This window comes from Muscardinus avellanarius (genome assembly GCF_963383645.1).
Source record: "Muscardinus avellanarius genome assembly, chromosome: 11".
Lineage (NCBI taxonomy): Eukaryota > Metazoa > Chordata > Mammalia > Rodentia > Gliridae > Muscardinus > Muscardinus avellanarius.
Window position 1 is genome coordinate 99,413,366 of NC_137797.1, and position 10,422 is coordinate 99,423,787.

Here is a 10,422-nt window from a genome sequence, read left to right on the forward strand (position 1 = left end):
TCATTGGACTCCCAGCATATGGGAGAAGTCCCTGAGGGTTGTAGACATTTTTCAGGTGGTCCCCTAGAAGGTCCAACTAGACGGCTTCCCAGAGAGCCTCAGAAGTACTGCCCCACCCCTGCCAGAAACAGCAGCAGACCCCAAGACTGCAGTCAGGAGAACCCAGGGGCCAAGGGTGTGGCCAAGGGGTCGAGTAGCAGAACACAGGATGTGGTATGAGTGCGCCACCTTCCTGGGTCCCATGAGGCCACAGAAGCTACCCCTCCAGGCCGCCCCGGAGCCCATCTATGTTATGTGTGGGTCCTAGAATATCCTGCCTTAAAGGTCATCATCGAGAGCCGGGCGGGGTGGCACACGATTGTAATCCTAGCATTTGGGAGGCTGAGACAGGAGGATCTGGGTTTGTGGACAACCTAACCTACTTTGTGAGGCTTACTCAGTGAGACCTTGTTTCAAAAATAAAAAGACTAAAAAATAGAGCTGGGGGTGTAGCTCAGAGGTAGAATGCCCCTGGGTTCCATCCCCCCTACCGAAAAATAAATGTGTGTGCCCCAACCATTACCCTTTTTCTTTTCTTTTTCAGTACTGGGGATGGAACCCAGGAGCATTTAAACCTCCGAGCTACACCCCCAGCCCTATTTTTTTATTCTTTATTTTGAAACAGGGTCTCACTGAGTTGCAGATGGTCTCACTAAGTAGCTGAAGCTGTCCATGAACCGTGATCCTCCGGTCTCAGCCTCCCGAATGCTGGGATTACAAACGTGCACCACCACGCCCGGCTTCTTCTTTTTTTAATTTTTTTTTGTTTTTTGCGGGTCTGGGGATGGAACCCAGGGTATCGACTTCCAAGCTACACCTCTTGCCCTATTTTTTATTCTTTATTTTGAAACAGGGTCTCACTAAGTTGCGGACAGCCTCACTAGCTGAGGCTGTCTGCCAACTGCGATCCTGCTGTCTCAGCCTCCCGCATGCTGGGATTACAAGTGTGCACCACTATGCCCGGCTTTTTTTTTTTTTAATTTTTATTTTGAGACACGGGTCTTTTTAACTGGAAATTTCCATCCTCCTGTCTGGGCCTCCAGCGTAGCTGGGATTCCGGGCATAGGCCACCACACCCGGCACCTAACATCGTTTTGAAATGTATTACTCTAGGTCCTTAAGTACATAAGCAATGATGCAGCTCTCTCACCACTAATGACTTCCAGAAACAAAACTTTTTTTTGCCATCCCCAAGAACATCTCTATACCCATTACACAATACTGCCTGCCCTGTCCAGCCCCAGCCCCAGCCTAAACCCTGACAGCCTCTATTTTATTTTCTGTTTCTCCAAATTGCCTGTTCTAGATACTTCCTATGAGCGGAATTGCACAATATTTGTCCTTAGCATGTTCCCAAGGCTCAGCCTCATCGCAGCATGTAATAGATTTTTTTTTTCAGTACTGGGGATTGAACCCCAAAGCCCCACAAATGCTAAACACATGACCACTGAGCTACACCCGTAGCCTACATAGCACATCACTTTTGTGTGTGTGTGTGTGTGTGTGTGTGTGTGTGTGTGTGTGTGTGTGTGGTACTGGGTTCCTGGAAGCCCTTCTACCTCCGGGCTACACTCCCAGACCTATTTTTACATTTTTATTTTGAAACAGGGTCTCCTAAGCCAGCGCATGCGGCTGGCTTCGAACCTGCGCGATACTCCTGTCTCTGCCTCCCAAGCGCAGGGATGACAAGCGTGCGCCACCACGCCCGGCTTCACTTTTTCTTTCTTTGTTGAGTAATACATCCCATTTCATGTATACAATACATTTTGCTTATCTGTCTGTTAGCGAATGCGCAGGGCTGTTGTGATTAGTGTGCTCTGAACAGTGTTGTCTAGATGTCACCTTAGGGAGAGAAGTTGTCTGAGATCCTGAGCAGTTATCCTAAGATATAAAGCTATTCCTTTTTTTTTTTCCTGTTCTGGGGATGGAACCCAGGGACATTCTACTTCCAAGCTATCTCCCCAGCCCTACTTATTTATTTATTTATTTATTTATTTATTTATTTATTTATTTTGTGGTACTGAAGTTCCTGGAAACCCTTCTACCTCCGGGCTACACTCCCAGACCTATTTTATACTTTTTTTCTTAATTTGGAAACAGGGTCTCTTAAGCCAGCTTCAAACCTGTGCAATCCTCCTGTCTCCGCCTCCCAAGTACAGGGATTACAAGCGTGCACCACCATGCCCGGATTAGTCTTTATTTTAAAACAGAGTCTCAGCCAGGCGTGGTGGCGCACGCTACTTAGTGAGGCTCTCAGCAACTTAGTGAGACCCTGTTTCCAAATAAAATATAAAAAAGGTCTGGGAGTATAGCCCAGAGGTAGAAAGCCTCTGGGTTCCACCCCCACCCAGTACCACCAAAAACAAACAAACAAACAAACAAACAAACAAACAAACAGAGTCTCACTATTATCATAGTCAATCGTGAAACCAAGCATGGGAAGGAGGGAGGGGGAGGGAAGGGATAGGGATTGGGTAAGGGCTAATTGGGTGATGTGTGCATATGTGTCTTCACAAGTTTCTGACCCCATTAAGATGTATGACTACAATGGACCCATAAAAATTTATTAAAACAAAATAAAACAGAGTCTCACTGAGTTTCAAAGGGCCTCACAAAGTAGCTGACATGACTGTGAACCATGATCCTCCTGTCTCAGCCTCCCGAATGCTGGGATTACACCACCATGCCTGGCTAGCTTATTCCTTTCAAAAGGAACTTTTTTGTTTTGTTTTGATTTTTTTGTTGTACTGGGAATTGAACCCAGTGGCATTCTACCTCCAAGTTATACCCCCAATACCTCCAGACTTACTTTCTTTCTTTCTTTCTTTCTTTCTTTCTTTCTTTCTTTCTTTCTTTCTTTCCTTGTACTGGGGGTGGAACCCAGGGGCATTCTACCTCTAAGATATACTCCCCAGCCCTATTTTTTATTCTTTACTTTGAAACAGGGTCTCACTGAGTTCCAAGGGGCCTCACTAAGTAGTTGAGGCTGTCCATGAACCATGATCCTCCTATCTCAGCCTCCCAAATGCTGGGATTACAAGCATGTGCCACCATGCCCAGCTCAATTTTATTTCTTATTTGGAAACAAGGTCTCATTAGGTTGCTGAGAGCCTCACTAAATTGCTGAGGTTGTCCTCAAACCTGTAATCCTATCTCGGCTTCTCAAGCACTATGATTATAAGCGCGTGCACCACCATGTCCAGCTCAAAAGAAACTTTTTTGTGTGTGGTACTAGGGATGGAACTCAGGGGCATTCTACCTCCAAGCTATACCTCAAGCCCTATTTTATTCTTTTATTTTGAAACAGGGTCCCATTAAGTTGCAGATGGCCTAAGTTGCAGAGGCTGGCCACAAATCTGCAATCTTCTGTCTTAGCCTTCCAAATACTGGGATTACAAGTGTGCACCACCACCATGCTGGGCAATATTGTACTATTTTATATAAGGGACTCGAACATTCATGAGTGTGTGTGTGTGTGTGTGTGTGTGTGTGTGTGTGTGTGTTACTGGGGATGGAACCCAGGGGCATTCTACCCCCAATCTACACCCCCAGCCTGATTTTTTATTCTTTATTTTGAAACAGGATGTCACTAAGTTGCATAGAGCCTCACTAAGTAGCTGAGGCTGGCCGCAAACCACGATCTTTCTGTCTCAGCCTCCCAAGTACGGGGATTACAAACGTACACCACCATGCCCAGCAACATTTATGAGTCTTGATGTCCAGTGAGGGCCCTGGAACCAATCCCCCGGGAACACCAAGGGACAAGTGTCATACAAAATAGGACTTAAACATGACGGAAAGCAAAAAAATACAAGTAAAATCAATTTTGTTTTTAAGTACGCCTCCCACCCCTCCCCATGCCTCTTTGCTCCATTCATAGGAGCTAATACTGAGTTTCACACACCTCTGGCTTCCAGACTTCTGCCTTTACACACGCAGTTTCAACTCAGCCCTTCCTCCTACTCTCCGCCTGGTAAACAGAGACCTTTGTCAGAACTCAGAGATTCCTTTCCAGACCCTGTCTCCCGCTCAGGGCAGACGTCCTTCCCTACCTTGTGCTTCCCGGCTGCTGGCTGCACAGTCTATCAGCTGTTCCCCTCAGTAGGAGATTAGCTGTACTTAGCCATCCCCTCCCATTAGACTGTGAGCTTCTCCAGGAAGGGGCTGTGTGTTCTGTGGCCACTTCATCTCTGTATCTACCTCAAAAAACAGAGACTGAAAAACGACAGCCGTTACTTACAGATGGGCCACCATGTCCCAATCTATGTGACCTGCGTCATCCTTAGTTCTTCCAACAGGCCGGTGAGGTAGGCGTTCGTCCCCATTTTTATAGGAAACAGAAGGCCAGGAGCTGGTCACTGAAGGAGATCAGGATCCAAACCGTGGACCGCCCAGCTCCAAAGTCCAGCTAGACGGTGCTGCTTCTACTGGGAGTAGACGGTTGCGTGTGTGGACAGAGGCTGGAGAGAACACCCCGTCTCTCACACTAGCCCAGAGGAAATCTGTGCCCATGGCTAACTTCTTTTACTTCTCCATTTGTCCAATTGAAATACATTTTAATAAACCACTTCCTTCTTGCTCCCATTTTGCACAGAAACGCATCATCTGTCTTTCACACACACAAATATGCCTCTTTACAATTTCCCGTAAGTACTTAAGCACTTAAGCTAGGCACAGGGGTGCGCGCTGCGGCTCCAGCTACTCAGGAGGCTAGGCAGGAGGATGATTTGAGCCCAGGAAATCCAGGCCAACCTGGACAACATATTGGGACCCAGTCTCAAAAACAAAACAAAACAAAACAAAACAAAACAAAAAAAATGTAAGCACTTAAGTTTAAGTTTGCCTAAGCTGCTTTGGAATTCCCAGTTGTTTCATGCATGGGTGGGGACAGTGCCCTGCAGATACACATTTCAGTCAGCACTTAGCGGGACCCAAGTGGTATTCATTGGGTGGCAGACAGGAAAGCTTTATAACATATATACATATATATGCATATATATAATTTACTTAATTTTTTTGTGTGGTACTTAAGATTGAACCCAGAGGCATTCTACCTTCAAGCTAACCCCACCAGGCCTGTTTTATTATTTTATTTTTACTAAGTTGCTAAGTCTCTGTAGGTTGCTGAGACTGTCCTTGAACCTGAGATCCCTCTGTCTCAACCTTTCAAGTACTGGGATTACAGGTGTGTGCCACCATACCTGCCTCACCCCTCGCACCCTCTTTTTCTGGGGGGCCTCTCTGAGTGGCCATACTCTAGCCTCAAATCTGCACTCCTCCTATCTCAGTCTCCCCAGGACTGAGATTACAGGTGTGTACCACCACGCCTGGTACCTGGCCACCTAACCACTTTTTAATCACACTTTGACTTTGACTAACTGGTCATTTAGTAAGATACCATGTCTCTTAAAATACCTATTTGGAAACAGCTTGCATTAAGATACTATAATTACCCCCCCCTTTTTTTTTTTTGGTGCTAGGGCTTTATGCATGGGAGACAAGGGCTTTACCCCCGAGCTATACCCTAGCCCACACTTTAGCTCTTACAATTGGGAAGAACATACTAAGCACTGAATGCATGGATTCTTCCCCAAGAATCTCAAATCTTTCTGTTAGAAAAGTGACAATGTCAGCCTCAGGTACTTAGTGAGGCCCTCTGCACCCTAGTGAGACCCTGTTTCAAAATAAAGAATACAAAATAAGACTGGGAGCAGGACATGGTGGCGCACACTCGTAATCCCAGCATTTGGGAGGCTGAGACAGGAGGATCAGGGCTTTATTCTTGATTTTGAAACATGGTCTCACTAAGTTTCGAAGGGCCTCACCAAGTAGCTGAGGCTGGCTGCAAACCACGATCCTCCTATGTCAGCCTCTCAAGTACTGGGATGACAAGCATGCGCCTATTTATTTATTTATTTATTTATTTATTATTTGAAAACAAGGGCTTGCTAAACTGCTGAGGGTTTTGTTAAGTTGCTGAGAATGTCCTCAGACCTGTGGCTCTCCTCTCACAGCCTCCTAAGTACTGGGATTACAGGTGTGTGTTAACCATACCCGGCGGTTGGCTTTTGGACAACTAGGCTCTACTATTTGTAAAAAATAATAATAATAATAAAAAAAATAAAGAGCCACTTCTTTGGCTGGGGATCTGTGACTTGGTGGTAGAGCCCTAGAGCCCTTGCTTAGCATGTGTGATCCCTGGGTCCACGCCTAATAACACACACACACACACACACACACACACACACACACACACACAAGCACACACACAAACGCACACACGCACAGAGCCCTCTGACAGCCGAGCACTGGGATTCGGCGGCCCCTGCCCTGGTCCCCACCCCCGCTTCCCTGAGCCCTGGGGCGCCCATCTGCAGAGCCGTGTGGGCACAGTGCCAGGCCAGATGGCAGAGATGGGGGGAAACTGGGAAGGAGAAGGCAAGCAGGAAATGGGAAGAGGGCGGGGGAGGGGCGGCGCAGCCCCTTGCCCAGAGGAAGCGGCCAGGTGGTGGGGAAATGCAGAATCCAAGGAACAGTAGCTGCCTCTGAAAAGAGGGAGCTCTGGGTTTTCACTTCACCGGGGAGAAGGAAGGAGGGCCACAGGGCACACACGAGGGCCACAGGGCACACACACGGGCCCAGCAACACAGATCCACACCGATGTGGTAAGAGAAGCGTGCCACCACACATACGTGCAAGCTCAGACACACTGAGGCATTCATACGCCCGGAGGTGTGCACCCGGATCCCCACTAACAGAAACGTACATACCAGTGTACACGCCCTGTAACATACAGGCACGTGTGCACTTGAGCCCTGGCAGGGAGAGGAGGTGGTACCCTTTACACAAACAGATGCAGGGTCTCACACACTTTGAGGATCACGTCCCTGTGTTGACGCACACAATCAGATCTGAACCCCAAGGCACGGAGGGGCCAAAAACCGCCATCCACATAGAGACACCCCAAAACCGCCTGCCCAACCCCCACCCGCCCACCATTCGCGCAGCCGCCTGCCTGCTCCCTGGTCTCTGACCTTCAGCCCCCCAAGCTCATGCTGCCCACACTGGGCCGGGGTCCTTACCTCCGCAGGGACTCTGGGGCCTGTCCCATTGCCCTCTGCTCTGGGCTGGGCTCTGTTCTGGGCCGAGATAAGCCAGAGGGGCAGGGCTATTTTTTGCCACAGGCAGGAAGTAAGAACCAGGGAGTAAAAGTGGGCAGAAGGCTCGGTATGCTCACCCTCGTGCGTCCACATCCCCTGTCCTCCCCGGCACCCTCCCTGCCAACTAGTCAGTAACGCAAAGGGAGGCCGAACAGAGGGCCAGGTGATTCAGGACGATGACGGGACGGGATGCGGCAGAAACACCTCTCCTCTGTCGAGCTGCTCTCAGCCTCCCCCTCCGTGCCTCCCCGCCTCGCCCTTCCCACGCTGGCACCTTTGTCTGCTCTTTTTTTTCTTCCTTTTAGTGGTACTGAGGATGAACCCAGGGGTATTCTACCTCCAGGCTGCACCCCCAGCCTTTTTATTTCTTGTTTTGAAACAGGGTCTTGCTAGGTTGCTAAGACTTGCAGTCTTGGCTACTTTAAGGATGCTGTCCTTGAACCTGTGACACTCCTGTCTTAGCCTTCCAAGTCTGAGATTAGAGATGTGCACCCCCATGGTTCCTCCTCCTCCTCCTCCTCCTCCTCCTTCTTCTTTTAGCATTCTACCTCTGAGCTACACTCTTAGCCCTATATTTCATTTTTAGTTTTATTAATTCATTTATTTAATTTTATTACTTTTTTTTCCGGTATTGGGGATGAAGCCCAGGGGCATTCTACCTCCAAGCTACACCCTCAGCCCTATTTTTTGTTCTTTATTTTGAAACAGGGTCTCAATGAATTGCCAAGGGCCTCACTAAGTAGCTGTCCGCAAACCGCGATCTTCCTGTCTCAGCCTCCCAAAGCTGGGATTACAAGCGTGTGCCACCAGTGCCTGGCTTCATCTTTATTTTGAAACAGGGTCACACCAGGTTGATGAGAGTCTCACTACTTGCTGAGGCTGTCCTCAAACCTGTGATCCTCCTGGCTCAGCCTCTCAAGTACTGGAATGACAGGCATGCCAGCCCTCCTCTTTATTATTCAAATCCTCCGGCCTTCTTCCTGGAATCATCTTAAAAAGGGCCCTCAGACCTCCCTATTCTTCTCTCCCATGAACTTCAGCTAGGGGAGCGCCCCAAGCTCATTTTAGATTCTTACAGCCAATCAGTGTCTCATCAGTGACACAGGAAGTACTCCTTAGGAGCAGAGGTCCCACCCGCTAGTTAAAAGAGCAGAGCCCACTTCTGCTTCTGTGTTCAGGCAGCGCTGGGAGGGCACACACCTTCCCCTCAGACAGGATTCTTTGTAAGGGGCCCTTCACATCTATATATTCCAGCTTCCCAAACAGATCCGGGCTCTGCTGAGCCCCCAGCGGATCTCCACGCAGACTAAACGCTTTGTGGGACCCGGAGCTTCCTGGGGGCACAACTGAATCCTGCTCATCAGCCTATCTTGGTTCAGAGGTGCAGGGATAAGATGGGAAGGCTGGGGTGCAGAGATAGCTCAAGGTCAGCAGGATGGTGGCACTTCAGGGGCAACCATCTTTCCTAAGAGAGAATCTTTGTGTGTGTGTGTGTGTGTGGCACTGGAGATTAAACCCGGGGCATTCTACCTCCATGTTACATCCCCAGTCCAATTTTATTTCTTTTTCTTTTTTTTTATTTTTATTTTTCGGTACTGGGGATGGAACCTAAGGACATTCTACCTCCAAGCTACACCCCAGCCCTATTTTTTATTCTTTATTTTGGAACAGGGTCTCACTGAGTTGCAAAGGGCCTCACTGAGTAGCTGAGGCTGGCTGTGACCCGCGATCCTCCTGTCTCAGCCTCCCCAGTGCTGGGATTACAAGCGTGCGCCACCATGCCCGGCTTACTTTCTATTTTTGAGACAGAGTCTTGCTAAACTGCCCAGGCTGGCCTCGAGCTTACCATCTTCCTGCCTCAGCCTCGGAGCAGCTGGGGTTACAGGTGTGCCCCACAGGTGTCCTGTCTCCCTCCCTCCTTCCCTCCCCATTTCTTCAGCCAGATCTCCTGTCGGGCTTCCCCACCACACCCCATCCCAGCAGGGCCTGTCTCTTCATGCCTTTCCAACATTATCCTCAGCCATCTTTTTTCTCCCTCCCTGGGCACATTAACCTCATTCCTTCCAACAGTTTTCTGGGGAAAAGGCAGAAATCAAAGGCAGCCTAGAGTTCAATCATTAGTTTCTCCAATGTGTGGATGACACGGTGCCCTGCCACATACACGCCTCCCTCCACCCGGCTTTTTTGTTGTTGTTGTACTGGGGATGGAACCTAGGGGAGTTCTACCTCCATGCTACACCCCCAGCCCTATCCTTTATTCTTTATTTTGAAACAGGGTCTCACTGAGTTGCAAAGGGCCTCACTAAGTAGCTGAGGCTGTCCTTGAACCGAGATCCTCCGGTCTCAGCCTACTGAATGCTGGGATTACAAGTGTGCGCTGCCATGCCCAGCACACTGGCTTTTTTTTTTTTTTTTTTTTTTTTTTGGTGGTACTGGGGTTCCTGGAAGCCCTTCTACCTCTGGGCTACACTCCCAGACCTATTTTATATTTTTGAAACAGGGTCTCTTACGCCAGCACGGCTGGCTTCGAACCTGTGCGATCCTCCTGTCTCTGCCTCCCAAGCACGGGGATTACAAGCGTGCGCCACCACGCCCGGCTCACACTGGCTTTTAAGAGAAGAAAATCGGAAATAAAGTCCCAGCGGAGAGAAGCCACGGCAACGGGTCAGCCCCTACTTGTCCTGTACCTTGTAGGCATCCCGCCCTTGCTTCAGGCCTGGCAGGTCCTGCCTCTTCTGGACAATCTCCCAGAGCTGCTCAGCCTCGGTGACCTCGCTCTGAACTTGTGCGCACCACAGGCTTCACCCTTCACTTTCCACACCCCTTAGTGCTGGGCCCCAACCCAGAGAATCACATGTGCTAGGCGGGCTTTACACAACCACAGCCTCCAGAATCCTTATCCTGTCCGCTGTCTCCTTCTCCTTCTTGGCTTTTAACATTGTTGTTGTTTTTTTTGTTTTTGTTTTTTTTTGTGGTACTGGGTGGGGGTGGAACCCAGAGGCTTTCTACCTCTGGACTATACTCCCAGACCTATTTTTTTTTATATTTTATTTGGAAACAGGGTCTCACTAAGTTGCTGAAAGCCTCACTAAGTAGCTGAGGCTGGCTTCGAACCTGCACAATCCTCCTGTCTCAGCCTCCCAAGCGCGGGGATTACAAGCATGCGCTACCATGCCCAGCTAACATTGTTTTAAATTTTATTTTATTATAATTTTTTTTTTTT